Source organism: Onychomys torridus, unplaced genomic scaffold, assembly GCF_903995425.1.
Source record: "Onychomys torridus unplaced genomic scaffold, mOncTor1.1, whole genome shotgun sequence".
Classification (NCBI taxonomy): Eukaryota; Metazoa; Chordata; class Mammalia; order Rodentia; family Cricetidae; genus Onychomys; species Onychomys torridus.
This window is the reverse complement of record NW_023413368.1, coordinates 35550-50779: the sequence shown is the minus strand read 5'-3', so window position 1 is coordinate 50779 and position 15230 is coordinate 35550. Positions and strand designations below refer to the sequence as shown.

General features: G+C 40.1%; 1 pseudogene; it reads right to left on the bottom strand.

The window, feature by feature from the left end:
• Positions 1-14624: 14624 nt before the first annotated feature.
• LOC118576267 lies at positions 14625-15215 on the bottom strand (annotated as a pseudogene).
• Positions 15216-15230: the final 15 nt, after the last annotated feature.

The window sequence follows — 15230 nt, the reverse complement described above, 5'->3', positions numbered from 1 at the left end:
AAAAATGAAAAGAAGCAGAAAATTATACAGTAACAGAGTACAGGTGACACAAAACCATGAGGCTACCATACAGTGTCTAAAAGACAGTAGGAGGGGACAAGGGAAGCAGATGTAGCAGTGATGCTGGTGGTCATCTAGGGTTTTACAGATGTAAATGTCACATTCCCTGTGACAGACAGAGGACTGGGTGTCTGAGAAAGACAGAAGATGAACCTCAGAGGAGGAGGAAAGTTTATCCTTTAGGGATGAGGGATACTCTAAGGCTGAAGTTCTCTAAACTGATTCCGAGCTGAGTCTTTGGTAGCACACCGGGTCCTCCTCTTTTCCCTGTTGGTCCTCTTCAGATAGCAATACTCTTACCTTCTAACCACTTCCATTCAAGTGTCTCTTGGGAACTAGAAACTTCCATCTCAGGGTGCTGCTCATGCTTTCCCATCCACAAATATTCCTTTTTCTAACTCTTTCAGAAGTTCATCACACATAGCATTGTGTTTAAGACCGATAAAATTATTTAAGACATTAATGAAAATTTTGAAAATGATATTTCCTTCTTCCACATTTGGAGTAGGCTAGAGCCTGATTTTCAAGGAGGAAAATGGAAAGTTTTAAACAAAATCTTCATAGGCGGTTGCATTTGAATTATGAATTACAGGGAGTGCAGAGCAGCACCACGCTGGGAGGTGATGGGACAGTACTATGGGCAGACAAGTCAAAGGCTCAGAGTAGAGAATATGAATTTTACTTGTGTTAAGAAGATTTCATTGTTTGCCTTTAATGAGTTCTCTAAGTGTCCATTGCTTTACTTTGCATTCCTGATATGTGTGTGTGTCTGTGGCGGGGGATTCTCCTAACAAAATAAGTGCTGTAGCCTTGCAGAATAACGTAACTCTGAAGTTTCTTTGCTAGGTTTTAGTTTGGGAGGGTTTGTTAAAGTCACGGTGAGCCATTGAAGTTTCAGATCATTACTGCTTAGGATCCTGTGTGAGAATTTATGTCACTTAATGTTTATTCTTTTGAACTGGAGCTCCAAAGCTCCTTGCACCTGTGAAGGTCTAGACTTAACTTTACAAGCTCAGGATTATGCCATGATAACTCAACTGATACACAGCAGTATCCTCCTGCAGACATCCTGTCTGCTGTTTAAAGGAAAGCTTAACAGGATTTAGATACTCCTGCAGACATCCTGTCTACTGTTTATACAGGAAAGGAGATACTCCTGCAGACAACCTGTTTGTGGTTTATGGCCCTTGGAGATATCTAGATAACCCTGCTGAGCAGGTCAGATAATCCTGTTCAGCAGGTTGTGGTTTCATGCCCAAAGTCTAGACCAGTAGTTTCACAAAAATCACCTTGCCCCTTCTACCCAATCCCAAGTAGCGAATTGGGCTAGTGGCTACTCCCACATTGCCTTCCATCTGCCATGTGGCAGCCCAGGTTGAACCTGAATAAAAGGACCCTTATATGTTTGCAACGGAAACCGGCTCCTTGGAGGTCTCTGGGGGTTTTGCAAAATGGCTACAACACACCCATATGCCCAGTGCTTTCCCTCTATGGCTAAGTAGTGGCTTTCTTCATCTCTCTGACTTACTTTGGTCTGAAGTCCACTTTTTCAGATGAAACTTGCTGCTCCACATCTACAGATTTTACTGAATTGGTGTGCTGATCACCATCCTATGACTGCTAATTTTTGGTGTTCTTGTTTATGAGAAGTGTTTGATGGACACACAAATAGGATTTTTCTTGATCCAGCCAGTTAGTCTGTGACTTTTACCTAGTGAATTGAAGCTATTTACATTTTTGTATTATTTACAATTTATGTAATATAGTAACATCATTTACACCCACTGCATGAATGTTATGCAAGTGAACATACCATCCATGTTGGTCATGGTTACTTGTGCTCATGTTGCATTGACAGCATATCACAGTTGATAGTGGTTTCTGGGATAAATGTCAAAGCAGTGCTGGTGTCTGCTCTTCTGTATAGTCAGTAAGAAAATTCCAGTAGGTGTCCACTTATTAATTCTGCCCTCTACCCAACATATAAAAGACAGACCTAATTGATACCTGTACACAATCACAATACAGTAATGCTTGTTGTTAAAAGGTCTATGTGGAGCTTTAATCAGTAAATGTCTCTACTTTCTATTTTACATTGTCTCATGCATACAACCTCCTGCTGCTGATGTAGTTCTGAATCATCAAAGATTTAGAGTGGATTAACCAGATCATGACCCCTTAATTTAATAGGAGTTGTGTCCTTTTAACTTGATTATTGATAGTGACTTGCTGTTGTCATGATTTTCTTGGGTAATGTTTTGGTTGTGAGGCTCGCTGCTGTTCTTTCCTTCCCTGTTCATGTTACGGGTTTGTTGGTTGGCTGTGTTGACATGATCAGTTTCTTCTTGTCTCTCCTCCTTTATCACCCCTCTCATGAATTGCATTATTTTTGTGTCCTTATGACTGAGACTACCTTTGTTCTTCATTTATAGTGCTGCTCTAACGCTTCTCTGCCGTGTTTGGATGGATTGCCATGAATTGTTTTGTTTTGTGCTTTTGATGAATTTTTTATTTCTCTATTTAATTGAAGAGATCACTTGCCAAGTGTATCAATCTTGGTTGATAGCTGTTTACTTTCAGACATTAAGGCAAATCATGGCATATTTTCTTGGCTTTTATAGAGAGCTAGTCTTTTCTGATGTTATATGGATTGATGTTTTCCTCTTGTAATTCTTTTGAGATTTTTGTTTCTTTTATATTTAGGGACAAATTTTCGTTGTGTAGCCCTGGCTGTCCTGAAACTTATTTAGCATAACAGAGAAGCCAAAATTTAGGGATCCCCATGTCTCTGCCTCAAGAGTGTAGGAATTAAAGGCAAGCGTTACCACAATTCTGGGAATTTTCTTGTTGTTCAGTTTTGTTTGTTTGTTTGTGTGGTTGGTTGGTTGGTTGGTTGGTTTTTTAAAATAGGGTTTCTCTGTGTTATCCTGGCTGTCCTGGAACTCAATCTGTAGACCAGGCTGGCCTCAAACTCAGAGATCCACCTAGTCCTGTCCCATGAGTGATGACATTAAGCACATGCACAGCCCAGTTTTCCTTATTCTTTTGATGATTTCCTTACTTGTCAAGAAACAGTTCTTCTCTGCTCATGTATGTTTAGGAAAAATGCTCTTTAGTTTGGATCTCTATTTTTTCACTCAGTTTGTTGGATCTTCTGTTATCTTTTGATTGAATAAATTGTCTATGTTTCCAACCTTTTTCTCAGCTCCTTCTTCTGCCTCGTGGTTATTTGGGATTGGTCTCTTGGATATGTCTCAAAGTTCTTGGAAGGCTTGGGTTATGTTCATTATTTTTTATATAGTTTATGAATGTATTGCTGTCTCAACCTTGTCTTTCATCTATGAAACTTATCCTTCTGCTTGTACTTGTCTGTAACTGATGCTTTCTGATGCTTTCTGTTTGATTGATTGATTCCTCCTTTTGTAACAACTATGACTGGTTCATTTTCAGTCTGATCAATTTTCTTGCTGAAGCTTTCCTCCATTTTTAAAATTTCCAAGTTCCTGATTGTTTTGTTCACTTTGATAACTTCATTATCTAGTCCCTGAGTTTGAGTCTGTTTCATTGTTCTTATGCTTACTTGACTTCCATAGATGGTCAATTATACTCTTTCAAAGGAGAAAAACTAAGCCTTTATCTTGTATTTTAGCTGTCCCATTCACTTTGGTGTCTACTACTGAGGAGTTGTGAGTTTAGGTGGATATCATAGTGGGTGGTTTTCTCATATATTTTGTGTTTATTCATTGTGTTTTATACATCTGATGGATGTGTTTTCTAACTTTCTCCTCTGTTTTATTCTCTGTCTCATGTGATTTCTCCTGGTGATTTGTCTTTACTTGGATTCATGTTACCTGCTGCTTTTTAGCAGGCAATGTGCATGAACTACCAGACATAATGACTCAGCAGAAGTCCCAGTGCTGACTTACAGTAGAAAACACTAGGACACTTTTCCAAATTCCCAACAGAGATCAAAAACAGTATTAATTTTAAAATGTATGCTTTTGAGTTAATGTTTAAATCATAAAGAGAACGAGGAAAGGAAAGGGAGGAAAGAAGTAGTGAAATTAAAATGAGAGAGGAAGCATGTGAGTCACAGTTTTGGACAATAAAGAAACTGTTGTAAGACTAGAGCCATAAAATCTTTGACAGCAAGATTAAATTGTAAGACAGCATCCTAACAAAATATAAATTTACAAATATGAATAAATACAGTCTTCTGGAAATGACAGAGGCAATGAACTTATGAAATCACAAAAGTGGTGTCTACAAGTACAAGAGCTGATCTTTAAATATTTTATCTTTATCAGTAGGTTCAAGCCTATCTGAGGATCTACATTCTGTTGGTGCTTGCTTGGGGAGGGGCAGTCATATTACTCAGTGGTGTAATACTGATAAACAGTTGTTTTACTCCAGAAACTTCCCTGCCCAATTCCATGCTTATGGAAGAAACCCTACTTGAAGGTAGTAGGCCACAAGAAAAAGATATAAATATAAGGTGAAAATGAGACTTTTGGGAAAGAAGAAGGAGTTTGTGAGCAGAGGGAGGGTAGTCAGTGAGGATAAGTGGGGAATATGACCAAAGTACATTGTGTATGTGTATGTGTAAAATTGTGCAAAAATAATAAATTAAAAAATTAAAATATCCAATATCGTAAAGTAAAAGGCATCATGCACACAATCATTGTTCAATCCTCTTCAGGATGAGGTGGTTTCTCCCTCTGCTTAGAATGATTTTTGACTCAGTCTCCATGGATCGGAAAGGCAGCTAGTCTCATGAATCTATCACTTGGTCCTTCCAGAAGAGGATTTCTGTGATGAAAGATCACGTTTCTGTCAGATTTTGGTTTGGGTTTCTGTGATAGAACACATTTCAAAATCAAGCTGGATAAGAAAGAGAATATTTCAGATCATACTTCTACCTCACAGGCCATCATCGAAAGAACCAAGTCATAACTCAGGGCAGGAATCCAGAGCCAGGAATTGAAGCAGAGACAAGGGAAAATGTATTAGGACAGCTGGATTTTCTCTCTGTGGCTCTTATGGAGCCCATGCAGGTGGACACCTCACTGCTGGCTACTGCTGGTAGTAACGGGAAAGAGCAGCTTGTTACATCTGTCACGTAGCTGGTTCTTTGTGGTGAAAGCACCATGTCAGATATTTTCTGTTGCTTTAGTTCTTTCTCTTCAATAACCTATTGCAGTTTTACCTTACCTCTATTTCCTCTTTTCTATTTCCTCCAACATCTAATCCCACAGCTTATCCAGAAGCCCTATGGTAGCTTTGTAGTCCCAAGGTAAACTTTCTGGAAACAGGGGCTAGAACATTGACTCTGTACTTAAGAGAACTGGAGGCTCTTGTAGAAGACTCAGATTCAGTTCCCAGCACTCACATGGTAACTCATACCCTTCAATAAATCCAATTACAGAAAATCTAATGCCTTCCTCTGGCCTCCAAGAGCTCCAGACTTGCACAAAGTACAACTACATATATGCAGAAAGAACAGTTACACATACAATATAAAATAAATAATTAAATCTTTGAATCTGGAACATATTTTCATAATTTTCTTCCCCAGGTTGTTCTGTTTGGAGGTTAGATTTGGAAAAAGCGATTACAGAGAAGTTGAGAAACAGGTGGGGGATATTTATATACATTTATAATTTTTTTATGTACCTCAGTTGATAGAGGCCCAGGAACATATGATTTCAATGAGGTCCCAACTCATATTTCTGTTTCTTTCTCTGCTCCTCCCTTCTAGAGCTTTTCTTTATCTTGGGTCAAGTCTGAGTGTAGCGTGTTGGATAATATCATGGCTTCTTCTGAATTTCCCTCAAACAAGAGAGACTGAGAAGATGGGGGAGGTTTGTCTTTCTAGATTCCAATTGACTTATGAGCCTCACTGTGATTCTAGAAGTATGATTATAATCAGATGCTGCCCTCATGCTGCATGCTGCTGTTTTCTCTATTCTTGTCTAGCTGACCTTTCATTTCTCAGGCTCAGTACTAGATGCAAAGACAGTGATTTGTAGGGACTCCCCAGAACCAGCAGTTTCATGGGGTGAACTCCTCCTAATGTGTCTCTGACAACTTCACTAATGATGTCTCTGCTTCTCTCAGTTTCACAAGAAAATAATGTTCTTTGCTCTTCCGGATGCCTAGTCTGAGCTCTGGGTCGTTATCAACTAAAAGATAAATGAATACTTTAGATTATTGTGGTGTAAGATTCCCAGTTACAGATAATACTACAGGTGCTCTCTGTGGTCTATTTTTAGCTAAATACTTTCAAGACAAAGAATTAATAGGAAGACACTCACCAAGACTGAGTATAAATTTCATAATATGAGGTTTGACTCAGAAACACACTTCTGATGCAGACCACAGAGGAAGGAGCCATGGTTGGGACTGTCTTGTCTGGGATGTGCAGGTGTGCTTCTCATCAGGGTGCCCTGAGAGAGGCTATGCTTAAGGAGCTCCAGTTTTTGTTCAGCTTGTGCTATCATTTCAAACACTGTGAGTATATTCCCAGAGTGCACAGAAATACTTGACTGAATCTTGTAGCTGTGAGGCTGAAATAACAAGGCTGATGGACTTGGCTGATTTCTGAAAGACGACAGAGTAGCGGCTGCTCTTCTCAGTCTGAGTAGAAGAAGAAACTCTGGCCAATAAGAAAAATCATCTCTCCACTGAGAAGCTGCTTGTACCACAAAAGGTAATACTACTTCCAACTTGTCTCATATGAACAGTCCAGGGTGACTTCTTCCCCCTCCCGTGTGCTTGCGGTTGATTGGACCTGAGTCACTTTCTGGCCAAAATTGGATCCTGGAAAACAATCAAATGAAAAAAAAAAAAACTCATTCTGTGATAGTGTGAACAAAACACTCTTGGAATTCAATACCTTGAGACCCAAGACAAACCTAACTGAAGACATATTCTGCTCTTTTTTCTCTAATCCCTGTTCCCCATCATGTCCATGTGAACTGCTACATGCCTAGGGCAAAGGTTCCTGCTTAATATACTTAACTATATCTAAAACAGCCATACCAGAGAAGGCCAAGGCCACTAACACACAGAGCAGGCTGTGAGGAGGTATGTGGCACATCTTCTTCTCTATGAATATGTCTCCTCGGCCTTAGATCAGTGTCAAGTGACTGCATGTGTACTGTGTTTCATACATCGCCACAAGCAGGAAATGGGGTTTTATATTATCATAGGCCAGAAGTTCCTTGTACAGAGAGAAACCGTGTAGCTCACCATAGACTTTTATTTGCTTCTTGTCTTTCTTGGTAGTTAAAAGAGGCAGCACTTAAAAGGGAGAATGGGAAAACCCATCCCTGCTGAGCATAAAGTTGCTTTGAACTTACAGTTGTTATTTAGAAGGATAAATTGGGAGACCCAAAGTCAGATTCCTCAAGAGCCATGTGCACTCTTTAATGCACTTATAGACCATTGTCATATGTTTATTTCTCTACATCTACCAACTGATAAAGCCTAAATTTAGAAAGTAGTCCTCACAGGTCTGTTAATTTCTCTGTGACTCACTGGGATCTGAAATAATCTTCCTCCTTTTACTGATTGCTGGGGTCCATATAAATTAAGCAATTAGTAGAGCTACTTTTAAATCACATGGTAAAGAGCAGTGCATCAGAATGCCAGAAGATACCTGTTTGCTTATGTTCTGTGAAATTGTAACAGAAACAAAATAGTAGTTATAGAGGCTAAGGAGATGCTCAAAGTGTCAGCTGCCTGCTGTGAATCATGAGGACCTATGTGCTGATCTCCAGCAGTTACTAATGAATCCAGTTGATGTGGGTGCACCTGCAGTCAGAGCTCTGGGAAACAAGAGACAGGAAAATCATGTGATCTCACTAGTCAGACAGTCTAGTCCAATTGGTGAGCTTCAGTTTGGGTGAGAAACTCTACGAAATAAATAAATGTATTAATTAAATAAATGAATTAAATAAATGTGGAGAGCAATAGAGGAAGGTAACCAATGTTGACCACTGGTTTGCACACACACACACACACACATACACACACACACACACACACACACACGGAGAGAGAGACAGAGACACAGAGAGATGTTACACTAATTTAAAAATCTACTTTCACAAAATTTGATTGGCTTGTAATAGTCTAAAATTTAGTTTTATTCAGAAAATGTCCTGTTCTTGCCACACAAAGAATTTACTTATTATATTTTTTAGAGTCTTTTATACCATTGCCCTGATGTATTCAGTCTCACTTGTTAAATTCTGTGCATATTTTAATGTACAAAAGGGTCTCATGAAAATCTTGCCAGGCCTGTCTGTTACTGCAGTTTATTCATGTACATGTTACATATAAACTGAAAGCACTTAGGGACATGTTAATGCCACATAAACTGGAGGTTGGATTTTGGGTACTGCTGTATCATCATTGAAAAATGTAGTTCTTAATCTTTCATTTGCTCTCATTATCCCAGTGGATGAAATGAACCAATAGGCAATCAGAAAAGAAAGTACAAACAAGGTCTCTGAAAGAGCTCCAGCTCTTGCTATGAGTTTAAATAAGTGATCAACATGTACATTGGGGACAAGCTTCTGGTATCTGAGATATACTCCTCTGCCCACCTCACTGCTGAGTGTCAACAGAGAACACGTGCCCTGGACTACAGTCTTGGTGGCTAAACAGGAGACCATGGGAGCCACAGCAGCCTGGGGAGCTCAGGATAGCAGGATTGCAGAGCTGTACCCCTGTTCCTGTTTCCACAGAGTAGGTCCATGCTCTCTATGCTGCATGGCCACAGCCTCTGTGGTGAGGCTTTGGAGCACGTGGGGTTTGAGTTCTGGGCTGGGCAATTAGTCTCATGCTGTGTTGCCTTATCTTTCCTTGTGATTTAATTGATAAATACTTCCAAGTGAAGATAAAGCTTAAGGTTGATATAGAAATACTCAGTAGTGAAAAGCACTTGCTGCTAATCATAAAGATGGAAGTTTTCATCTCAGAACCCACTTGACAAGCTAAGTATCCTCCCAATTTGCAACTTTAGCTTTGTGTGATTGGGCATCATTTTCTCACCTTCAAATGTACATAGGTTGGTGTACCCATGTTTACATACAAGTTGGTGTGTACTCAAATGGGTGTGAACACACAAATGTAAATAAAAGTCAAATCACAAAAAAATAAAGCTTAATATTTAAGAAGTCATACCAAAGAAGTCAGTCATTCAGAAAAAAATGGGGATTAGGGTTAATGGGGGGTATCTTTGTCACTGTTCTATTGATATGAAGATATGTCATGACCCAGTGAACTGTTGTAAAAGAAAGCATTTAATTTGGAACTTGCTTAGTTTCAGATGTTTAGTTCATTATACTTGAAACACAGTCAAAAGAATGATGCATGGTGAACAAAGCCTTTAGGAACCATTAGAGAGGCTCCAGGAAAACAATGCAGAGGGCCGTTTAACTGAGGTGCGTTTTGTTCCCTGGATTGTTCTTGGGTATGATTGCATGCCTCCTATGTTAGACATCTCCATTCAATTTAAAAGACATGTTCATTACTGTTGAATGTCAGAACATAGCTATAGAACCCAATCTGGTAAGTGCACCCTGAGTCTGGATATGGACTTCTGCCTTGTTTTTGTGCTTTCCCAGAAATAATCTCTGTACATGCCCGGCAATTGTGATTAAATTGGCCAGGCCAAGAGAAAGTTCTCTGAAAAGCTGTACTGTTAATATTTAGTATGGGCTTACTGGTACTTGTTTATTCATTTTCCTGATTGTATTTCATTGAACCCAAACAATTTTCTTTGGATTATTTCTTTCTTTGTTACATTGGAGTATAAAAGCACACTGAAACTTAAGTAAGGTTGTCTACAACATTAGATTGTAGTTGTTCCTATCCTTTCAGGTTTTCAGATACCAGATCTGGCAGACAGATATGCACAGGTCAACACAAGTCACCACATTATCATCATGATAAGAAACATGGTGGCATGCAAGCAAGTACTGGGGTAATAGCTGAGGCATGTACCCTTATTTGAAGGCAGCAGAGAGAGAGAGAGAGAGAGAGAGAGAGAGAGAGAGAAACAGAGAGAGAGAGAGAGAGAGAGAGAGAGAGAGAGAGAGAGAGAGAGGAGACTATGGGCTTAACATTGGTTTTTGAAACCTCAAAGCCTATCTCCAATAACACATTTCCTCCAACAAGACTTCACTCGTTAATCCTTCTAATCCTTTCAGTAGTGTTACTTCCTGATGACTAAGAATTCAAATCTATGACACTCTGGGGGCCATTCATATTCAAACCACCACGTTCCACTTCTGGTCCCCATAAGCTTGTAGATATATCATAATGTAAAAACATATTTGGTCCAACTTCAAAAGTCCCAATAGTCTATCACAGTCTCAACATTGTCTAAAAGACTGTCTCTTCTGACACTCAAGGCAATCTCTTAATCATAATGCTGTGTAAAATTAAAATCAAACAGCAGATCATATACTTCCAACATACAATGGCACAGAATATACATTATGGTTCCAATAGAGAGAAAAGGAAGCACAGTAAGGAAACATTGGATCAGAGTAAAACTGAAAGCCATCTGGGCAAACTACAAACTGCATTTTTGTGTCTGACGTCAAAATGCTCTTCAGATCTCCAACTCCTTTCAGCTTTGTTGACTGTAACAAACTTCTTTCACTTGGGCTCATTGCACTACCTGTTAGCAACTCTCCTGGGCAGATACTCCAAGAATCTAGCATCTCTAGCATCTTGGCGTCTCCAAGGTAATCCAGGCCTAACCTTCACAACTTCACATAATTGCCTCTCTGGACCTCCATTCAGGTACATTTCTGCCACATTCTTGACCTCAATGGCTTTCTTTAGCTGCAGAGAGAGATTCTACAGGATTCTTCTTTGATTCTAAAGTAGAACTCATGTAACCAACACTGCCATGTTCTACTTCTTAGTGGTGCTACAACATGGCCACCTTATTTAATTACATCTTTACCACCTTTCTGAGTTCAATTGTCTCCTTCACTTAAAAGCTTGGCTCTCTTAGAAATCACTCTGTAGGCATGGCTGTCCTTAAACTCAAAGATCTGTTTTGACCATCTCATGAGGACACCCAAATGGTAATGATAATATTATTATAAACTAACCTGTCTTCACTATCTCTCAGGTCTCTTTAAATATTTTCCACCATCTCATTCCCTAGGAAGCTCAGGGTTCTGTCTTGAGGAACCCAGTGTTTCCCAGTTCTCTGTTCTGCATGTTCAAGAATGCCTTTGCTCACCTGCTGACTTCTCTTCCTCTTGCCTGACTATACTTCATGCCTGTCTACTGGCAAATCAGCATTTTATTTGTCAACCAATCAGAGCAACACATAGTTGCAGCATACAGAACAACATCCCACAACAATGGTCATGGTAGATTCTCCTCTAGGGCCCAGGACCTCTTCAGACATAGGTAGGTAATTAGGTTTGCAGTATTGGGCCTTATATCATTCTTACTGAGTAGGCCTTAAGTCTACTAAGACACTTATATTAGTTTTTATCAAGATAGAAGTGCAACATTGCATCCTTGTGGATAGCTTGCCTTTGAGGTCATTGTTTTCGTTAATAATCTTTAAGACTTGGTAGGATTATTTATAGCTTTTCTCCTTTGGAATCTTGCACATATTATTATAACTCATTCTTTGGGAAGAGTCTTCAGGTCATTTCTAGGTAATTTCCTCCAAGATCTATGTCTGAAGTATGTGGTGCTCTTAGCAAAAGGATCTTGCCTACAAGTTTTATAAGGCAATCAAAGCAATGTAAATAGCCTATTACATTGGAGGAGATTCTTGAAGACGCTGACCAACAATTTCAAAGGAGGTGTTCCATGCCTATCACTGGGGTCACTTTTTATTAGATGTAGCATTCATTCTAGGTTTGACAAGCACTCATCTCAGAGATCCTATTCTATTCTGTGCCATTTGAAGTAGATTTTTGGAGCTCAGAAATGCAAGATAATATTCCATTTTGCTCCCTAACTAGTAAGATGAAGTGAAGGTTTATTAATAGGCCATTTTCTCTGATATGATCATTACATATTCCATGCCTTTATTTTTCTAATCTTCTCTCAAATATTACATTCTAATGGCAGTTTCCCCCCCCTCCTTTTCCCAGATTCACTTGCTCCACCTCCCATCTCCCTCAGATCCAAAATCCTTTTCTCCACTCAGAAAGGAGTAGGCCTCCCAGAGACATCAACCAAATACTGTTGTGGGATATTTGATCACAGTGTATGAAGATATCTTGCTGTTTTACTTCATCTGCCAAAGGCATATTCTGACAGGTTTAATGAAGACATGAATAGCCATTAGCTAAGCATGAAAGGATATACAGGAATACTGGGCAGTGAAGAACCCTGGGAAGAATCTTAGTCAGGTGATTCACGAGTGAGACATGAAGGAAGTCAGATAGATATACAGAATGGAGGAGAGGTATTCTGCCACGTGGCAAAATGTAGATTAATAAAAATGTGTTAAGTTATAAGAGCTAATCAGGAACAAGCCTTAGCTAAGGCCAAGATTTCATACTTAATGAGAAATCTCCTTGTCATTATTTGGGAGCTGACAGTCCAAAGAAAAACCTGTTATGAAATATAGCATAATAAACTACAATAATTCCATGCATTTACCATCACACATCAAGACTGGACAAGGCAAGTCAGTAAGAGGTAAAGGGTCCCACAAACAGACAAAAGACACAGAGTCAATCTCTGCTCCCACTGTTAGGAATCCCACAAGAAGACCAAGACACTCAGCCATAACATATGCAGAGGACCTAGGTCAGTCCCCTATAGGCTCCTAATCTCAGCAAGCCAACATGAGTCCCTGTCAGTTGATTCTGTAGGCCACGTACTCCCAGTGTCCCTGAGCACTATGGTTCATCCCATATTACTACTACTACTACTACTACTACTACTACTACTACTACTTCTTCTTCTTCTTCTTCTTCTTCTTCTTCTTCTTCTTCTTCTTCTTCTTCTTCTTCTTCTTCTTCAGCACTCTCTTAGCAAGCCTAATGTTGTCAGTGGGATTCTGCATATGCTCCCATCAGCAGCTAGAAGAAGTTCCTCTGATCTCTTTGATGTTGATTCTGCTAGGCTCCATCCAATACAAGATATGTTTTTTTGTGTTCTTTGTCTACAAAAAATATGAATATTTCTTAGAGACTTTGTGGTCTTTGATTTCAGATCTTTCTTCCTTTACAGAGAGATAAATATGAGTACTAAAGCATTTTATTTTAAATCAGTGCTTTGTTTCTCGAGCTGAGATGGATCAAAACCTGGCCAACTTTCCCACATTTCAGACGAATTATCAGAGAACCTAACTGTAATTCCAGGTGAGTGACTACACCATGTACTCAGGATTTAAACAAAGTACAATGGCAGATAAGACTGGACACTAAGGGGGAAGGATTTCTGCTTCCTACACAGTGTGTAGGAAAGACAAGGAGCCAGCTCCCAGGGCAGTAACAGCAGAGCGCCAACAGCTGTATTTCCTCAACACCCTTGCTAAGTGAAGGCTGTTGAAGAGTGTGGTGGTTTGAATGTGAATGGCCCACGGGCTCATGTGTCCTGAATGCTTGCTTCCCAGTTGGTGGACTGTTTAGAAAGGATCAGGAGGTGTGACCTGGTCACAGGAGGTGTGTCACTGGTGGTGGGCTTTGTAACCTTAAATTCTCTCCCTCTTCCTGCATCTTGCTTGTGATCAGATAGAAGCTCTCACTTACTCCTCCAGGGACAAACATGACTGCCTGCTACTGTGCTCCTCACCATGATGGTTAAGGATTCACCCTCTAAATTTATAATCAAGGACGCAATCAAGTGCTTTCTTCTATAAATTGTCTTGGTTATGGTGTGTCTTCATAGCAATAAACAAGTAGCTGAGACCAGAAGTTAGGGTAAACCTCTATAACACGAACCAAGGAGAGGAAGTACCTAAATTACTTGTGGAGTGAGACTGAAGTAGATTTTTTTATTTAGATTTTTTCAATTTACATACCATCCCCAGTTCCCCCTCCCTCCTCTTAGCCCAACCCCCCTCACCTCCTACACCACAAATACCCCATCTACAGAGAAGGTAAGGCCTTCCTTGGATAGTCAGCAAAGTCTGGCATACTAAGATGAGGTAGGTACTGGCCCCTCCCCACTGCATCAAGGCTGAGCAAGGTATCCCACCATAGGGAATGGGCTCCAAAAATCCAGTTCCCATGGTAAAATACTTAGCACTGTGGAATTTGAAGCATATTTTTAAAGACTAGAGTCTAGGTTCCTTATTTGGGTCAAAAATTTGTTGAGTAATAACAAGATTGTCAGAGAATATAAATCACTAAATTTCCTAAGACAACTTGGTAGAGATAAATCCCATGCCAGGGTTTCCATTGAGATGTTTTCTGAGAGATCCTCCTCTTGGGGAGAAAGCAGTAGTCCAGGGTATCAAAGCCCAGGTTGTCTCTAGCAATCACTTCCATCTTATCCTATCAGAGTATCTACAGATTCCTAGGTTTCTAGGAATCTGATCTGAGATTTACTGTGTTTCAGGGGCTGGGTAGACCCTGCTTAGAGAAGACACACAGCCCTCCCTCACAGGCCACACCCCTCAGCCTCCTGCACCTGCGTTTGTGTGCAGCTTCCCCTGCAGTCCCCCTCACTGTGTCCCTAGAGCACAGTAGTACAGGGCAGAGTCTGCCAGCTGCACTGAGGACTTCTGTAGGTGGAAGGAGCTTCTGCTCCTATGGAGAGTGGCCTGGAACCCTTGGTGCTCTGTCCTCTGGTTGTCTATGGAGCTCTTCAGGAGTAGCTGAGGGGCTTCATTCAGATATTGCACATACCAGAAAAGGAAAGGACTATAGGTAGTCTGATAGGTGCAGTTCATGATCACAGGCAACCCCTCTGTGACAGTGACCAGGCCTTCTGTCTGGGCCACTGAGTCTCCTTTGCTTCTCCCTGAAAATAAATAAGCAAGTAAATAGATAAAAAATAAATGAGGAGAAATTTTCCATGTGAGGAAGAACATAAAGACTTCCAGAGGTATAAGAAAATTATATCAACCACACTTAGGGTAAATGTAACTTACTGAGCATGAAGAGCAGCAGCAGAACTGAGCAGGTGTCAGGAAGCATGTTCATAGGAGAAAATGAAAC